The sequence below is a fragment of the Pteropus alecto genome, unplaced genomic scaffold (assembly GCF_000325575.1).
Source record: "Pteropus alecto unplaced genomic scaffold, ASM32557v1 scaffold134, whole genome shotgun sequence".
Classification (NCBI taxonomy): Eukaryota; Metazoa; Chordata; class Mammalia; order Chiroptera; family Pteropodidae; genus Pteropus; species Pteropus alecto.
Window position 1 is genome coordinate 8,832,407 of NW_006436283.1, and position 6,975 is coordinate 8,839,381.

Here is a 6,975-nt window from a genome sequence, read left to right on the forward strand (position 1 = left end):
ATGCTGCTACTTTCAAGTCGATGGACTGTTCACGTGCATTTTTCTTTCTCAAACAATGAAATTTTTTAAAACAAGAATTAGAGATCTCAGACAAAAGAAAGAAACGAGGGCTTTGTGTCTGTGTGGTACACTGAACTCTAAGACCATCCCCCAGTGACTGTCACCTTTATAGAGCCTCCATCCCTTTGTGTGGGTGGGACTTGTAAGTACAATGAGACATCATGATTCTGTTAGGTTCTGTGGCCGGAGGGGGATTACCAAGTGGGCCTAAACTAATAGCATGAGTCGGTAAAAAAACAGAGGTTTGTCTGCCTGACAGCAGAGAAGTCAGAGAGATTCAGCTCCTGAGGAGGACTGGAAGGGGTAAGCTGTGCTACTGTGAAAGGGTCTGTGACAAAGCCCTGACAAAGACTTGTAAGAGCCCTCTAGGAGCTGAGAAGGTCCCCAAGCTGACAGCCAGCAAGGAACTGAGACCTCAGTCCCACAGCGGCAAGGAAGTGGATTCCGCCAATAACCTGAGGAAGCGTGAAAGTAGATTCTTCTCAAATCTCCAGATAAGAGCCCAGGCCAGCCTTGAATTTGGAATTTGGTCTTGTACGACTCAACATAGAACCCAGGAAGACCCACCCCCGCAAACTTCTGACCTACAGAACGTGAGATGATAGATAGGTGTTATTATTCATGCCACAAAGTTGTAGTCATTTGTTATGAAGCAACAGAAAACTAATACAGCTTGTTTTACCCACGCCCTACAAATTGCACAAATGTGTACCAAATCACAACTGCATGAGTACGGGCCTAGAAGGTGTAGGTTTTATTTATCATGTTATCTCCAGTATCCATTATGCATAGTAGGTACAAAATAAATATGTGCTGACTAAATGAATGAGGCAATGCTTAAAAGCACAGCCTTTAGATTCAGGAAGACATGAGTCCAAAATCCAGCTTTATCAGCTAATAGTGTCATGATCCTGAGTGAGTCATTTAAGCGCTATGAGCCTTAACAGGCATCTCATTTGCATGAAGGGGAGAGAAGCCGCCTCATCTTACTTAACTATCAGCACTATCTGAGAGTTAACCACTTGCTCCTTTTTGAAACTCCTCAGTGCCTTTGACAGCACTATATTCTACTGATTTCTCCCCTACATCTCCAGCCATTTCTTCCCAGTCTCTTGTTGGAGATCCTACCCCTCCATCTATTCCTTAAATGTTGGAGTTCTCCAGGATTTGACTTAAATGCCTGTATCATCTCCCTCTTTTTCTTCTTTTGAAGTTACTGCATAAATTTCCATGGCTTCAAATGGTATACACTTACCATCTTCATCAAGATTGTATCTCTACACCAGCTCTCTTCCATGTTCCAAGGCCCAAGCCCCGGTGTCTAGCTCCCTGAGAGCTCCATTTGTGTCTTTTTAGTTTCTCAAACTAAAAAAGACCCATATTGAGTTCATGGCCACTCCTCCCCAAAATTACCCCTAATGTTTTCCATCTCTACCATTCACTCCTCCTGGAAACCTGGGAGGCATCCCTGAAACCTTCCTTCCCCTCAGTCATTCCCATTCAATCCAACACCGCCTGTCACCTGTAGCCTTTCGAAATGTTTCTCATTCATCCTCTTCTCTCTATCTTCACACTGCTATGATCCCAGCCCTAGTCACCATGTTTTGCTTGGACTATAAAAATAGCATCTAAACTATAACCTACATTCCATTCATTCTCGTTTCTCTAAAATCTACTCTCTGTGGTATGCCAACGTGATCTTTATAAAAGGAGAATCTAAGCACATCACTGCTCAAATTATAATTTTTTATAACTTAAATTACCCTTAAGATAAATTAATACCACAATTAAATTATTAATTATAGATTAAATTTATTAAGTTACTAATTAAAGAGCAATGATGATTCTTCTTTAATTTCAACATAAAAATAAATACTTGGGGTATCCACAAAGCTCATACCCTGTTACCCAAAAATGCCTCTATGATCTTTGCTGAAGAAGTAATTTCACTTTTCTATCTGTAAACTCTGTAGCTCTGGGCAGAGCATACTAGATGAGAGGGAGGGGAGGGGATAGAAGGAGTGGGGAAAGAGAGGGAAGAAGGGAGAGAGGGAGAGAGGCAAAGAGGGAGAGGAGTCTGACATCTTAATAGTTCCCACGAGGCCAGTAGTACTTCCCACAGTTGGGTTTCATGAATTTCTCTTGGTTCCTTATAATAAATGTCCTTTGGTTAACATGGGTTTGTTTCTCTTGTAACCAAATCGCCCCTAAACAGAAATAAAATTAGCCTTTTGCCTTTCCTTCTCAACATAATTCCAAATTTACATCCAAATTTTAATTTGCAAAATCATCATATTTGAAAAGCATGACATTTCCCAAGTCAAAGGATTCATTTGCTAAGTTCTTCACAAACAAGCAACCCCTCCTTGCCAAGAGAAACAAACATTTCCCAGATCAATGATATATTTTAAATTTTTATTTAACATCAAATTTATAAATTGTAAAAATAGAAATGAAAAATATCCACATACCCTTTATTCAGATTAACCTGTTTTTTTAAGATTTTACCTGATTTGCTCTATCACTGGACTATATATCTAAGTATCTAACTCTCTAGCTATATCTATTTTTATCTGAACTATTTGATGGTAAATTAAAGATATCATGGCCTTGACTCATAAATAATTCGATGTGTATGCCCTAAGAATGAGAATATTCTGTTATATAACCTAAGTGCAACTGTCGACTTTGGCAAATTTAATATCAAAAAATGTTTTTACCTAATCTATAATTTATATTACAATTGTCACTGACTTAAGTGCCATATACAGCATTATATTCTGGTACTGCTTTACTTGTCATGTCTCTGACCTCTTTTGATCTGAAACATTTCCATAGCCTTTATTTATTTTTCATGATATTAACATTTTGGAAAAATACAGTCGGTCTCTCTTTTGTTTCAAGTTCCTCTTTTGGGACTTGTATGATATTTCCTCATGATTATACTGTTAGGTATTCGCAGCTGGAATACTGCACAGGTGATGTGATGTCCTTCCAGGAATGTCACACCTGGAGGTAGACAATGTCCATCAGTTCCTCATGAGTGACAGTGACTTTGAGCACAAGCCAAGGTGCAAAGTGAGACCTGATTCTTCGCCTTGTATTTACTGAATTTTCGGTCTCCCTTACAACGGTCTGTGAAGAGACACTTTAAATCCATATAAATATCCTGTTCCTCACCAAAATTTCTGCCTCTATTTAGAATCCATTGATTATTCTTGCCTGATCCAACCTATACTACTACTGCTCATAATAAGTTTCCAAGTCCAGTGCTCCCCCACATTTACCAGCTGGCCCTTGGCATTCAACTGTTAGCAAGAACTGTTCCTTCTCTCCTATTTACTTATCCATTTATTTTTGGAATGAACTCACAAGTTCCTAATTTTTAAATGGTTTATAATTCATTATTTTACTTATTTTGATGCTCAAATTGTTCTAGATTTGACTAGAAACCTCTTCAAGCTGGGTCATGTATCCTTGTGATGATAGGCCACTATATATATAGCGCTTCCTTACTCTATGTTTCATTACTTCGTTCTAGGTTTGCCTGGTACCTCTACTGCCCCAGACCTGGAACCAATCATTTCTCTCACTTATATTTTAAAATTGAAGTAGTGTCCACTGGATTTTCTCAAGATGAGGCACATTTATGTCTGTTCTATCCTTTGTTATCAGAAAAGTTTAGGAATACCTAAGAACAAAACAAAGATGTTGCAGTGGAAAATTCTTCTAATGTCTTATTTCACCTCAGTTCCTTGGATATGAAGATATGAAGACTGCAAAACGGGTCGAATTCTACTTACTGAAAATCATCGTATTGTTATCCTAATCTTCTGAGAGCTAACGCATGGCAGACTTCCTCAGATTTTATGTGAGTTACAATGCCAGTGATCAATGAATCTAATAAACTGCTCAGTTCTTCCAGTTCACTGAGATCAAATACAAATGTTCTTTAAAAAATGCAAACTTGTTGGAATCCATTTTTTCATCTACAAGTATAATGATTTTGACTACTTTTACACAAAAATATTGCCATGTGTGGGCTCCATAAATCTGCTTTATTTTGTTACTTGCTACTCTCCCCAGCTGCTTAGAACTTGGCAGAAAATTTGCCAAATCAAAAAATAAGCTGTCATGCATGGTAACATCCTCTTTGAGGGCATTTTTTATTTTTGTCATTATATATCTTGTACTTAGAAATATATTGTTTTAAAATACATTAAATACATCAGATCCTATGTTTCAGAAACAGAATTGAGAATTTAGGGAATGAGATGCTAGAATTTGAACTTTTTCTAAAGAGATTTTACGTGACAAGTGATAGCATCTCATCTAATTACATCTGTTAGATTACTCATCTTTAGTAAGAAAATGATAATGAAAACTCGAAACACTGAAATGATGAAGAATGGATTTTTTTTCCTGGCCTTCATATCCATGCTGAATGAAACTCTAAAATTCTTTGAATGATATGCGATTAGGTTCCTATGATAGATTTTTGTGGTAGAGTCAGATAGATTCAATGGGATATAACGTAATTAACTAAGAAACATGTAATGAAATGACAGTGGCTAAAAATTTAAATTGGTCAAAGTTGTTTGTTCAAAAGCAATTAAAATATAGTCCAGACTATTGTTTGTTTTATTAATCTTCAAGACTCTGAGATGCAGAGAACAAACTGATGGCTAACAGATGGGAGTGAGACTGGGAGATTGAGTGAAAAAGGTGAAGGGATTAAGAAGTGAAATACAAATTGGTAGTTAGAAAATAGTCATGGGAATACAGTCAATAATATTGCAATAACTATGTATGATGCCAGGTGAGCACTAGATTGACAGGGGTGATCACTTCATAAGTTATATAAATGTCAAACCACTATGCTGTACACCGGACACTAATATAATATTGAATGTCAACTGTAATTGAAAAGTAAAAATTTTTTTTAATTTCAAGACTCAGAAGAGGTAAAATAGGGAGAGGTTTCTTTGATAACAGCTTTTTCGTAATATAATTTACATACTACAATATTCACTCTTTTAATGTGTACAATCCAGTGGTTTTTCGCATATACACAAAGCTATGCATTAGTCACCACCATCTACTCACAGAGCATTTTCCTCCCCTCAGAAAGGAACTCCAGAACCATTAGCAGTCACTCCCCACCCCGCTTCCCCGCAACCCCAGCCACTCCATACCACTTTCTCTCCATGTGTATTTGCCTGTTCTAGACAATTCATATAAATGGAGTTATACGACACCTGGCGTTTTGTGTCTGGATCTTTTCACCATAGTATTTTCAAGGTTCATTGCTGTTGTACCCTGTATCAATGCTCCATTCCTTTTCATCGCCAAATAATAGTCCGGTGTTTATATACATCATAAACATTTTGTTTATCCATTCATCAGCTGATATTTAGATGTTTTCACACTTCAGCTATTATGAATAATGTTACTATAAATATTCATGTACAAGTTTTTGTGAAGACATATGTTTACAATTCTCCTGTGTATATACTAGGAGTGGAATTGAGAAATCATATGCTAACTCTATGTTTTTTTGAGGAGCTGTCAAACTGTTTACCGAAGCAGCTGTACCATTTTAGATTTCCACCAAGATATAAGCGTCCAATTTCTCCATATACTCACTAGCACTTCTGGTTGTCTTTTTCATTAGATATCCTAGTAGGTGTGAAATTGTATTTCATTACGGTTCTGATTTGCATTCCCTAATGACTAATGATATTGAGGATCTTTTCAGGTATTTATTGACCTTTCCTAAATCTTCTTTATTATCTATTCAAGTCCTTTGCCCACATTTAAGTTGGGTTATTTTTATGTTTTATTGAGTTGTTTTGAGAGTTCTTTATGTATTTTTATGCAAGTGCCTTGTCAGTTATAGGACCGACCTTCTGATATTTTCTCCCCATCTGTGGGGTGTCTTTTCACTGATGGTGTCCTTTGCAGCACAAAAGATTTTCATTTTGATGAAATCAAAGTTATCTTGTTACTTTGCTTCTAGTGTCATATCTAAGAAAACATTACCTAATCCAAGGCCACTCCTTGGATTGACTCCCCTGTCTTCTTCTGAGAGTTGCATAGTTTAGCTCTTATATTCAGGTTTTGATCCATTTTGAGTTAATTTTTGTATATGGTGTGAGATAGGGGTCCAACTTCATTCTTTGCCTCTGGCTCTCCATCTGTACCCTTCTAACATTAAAATGGTCTTGGCACCTTGTGAGAAGGTAGAGTCTTGATTGAATTTGTCTCCGGCAAAGATGTAGGAGACCTTTAAAACTCCCTTTCCATCCACAGTAACAAGATTCTGGGTTTCAGAGGATAAAAACACTGTCTTCTTCCATTAAAAAGAGTGAATCTTTCTTTATTGAATTCCTGCAACTGATCATCAATGTAGATAGGACTTTATCTCAGTCACTATTCTTTGACCACTGAGACCATGAGGAAAAAAAAAAAAAACCTGTCCAGTCACAGAATGTGTTTCAAAACTTAACTGAGGCTCCAGAAACACAAGAAATGCCTTTATCATTGAATCATTCAATAATTTGGTAAAAGTGCATCTGTCATTGAAAAAGCATAAGATTTCAAATCTGTGATCAAATGTTTAGATGAGGATGATACAGTGAAAGGTTCTAATCAACACTTCAATTACAAAAGGATCAGACTGGCTGCAAGTAACTTCTTACGAGAAAGCCTACTGCACAAGGTGAATCATAAAGATAAACCTGAGTCTGAATAAATCATTCGATTTCCTTATAGATCCAAGTTATTTATAACCAATTTCTCTCTGATTTCATGTTAACCTCCACACCAAAAACTTACTCCCTAATTTTTCTTTTGTAAGAGAATATCTTATCTCTAGCAAATCACTTTGTAGTAGGCTGCTTCTAAAATAGCCAC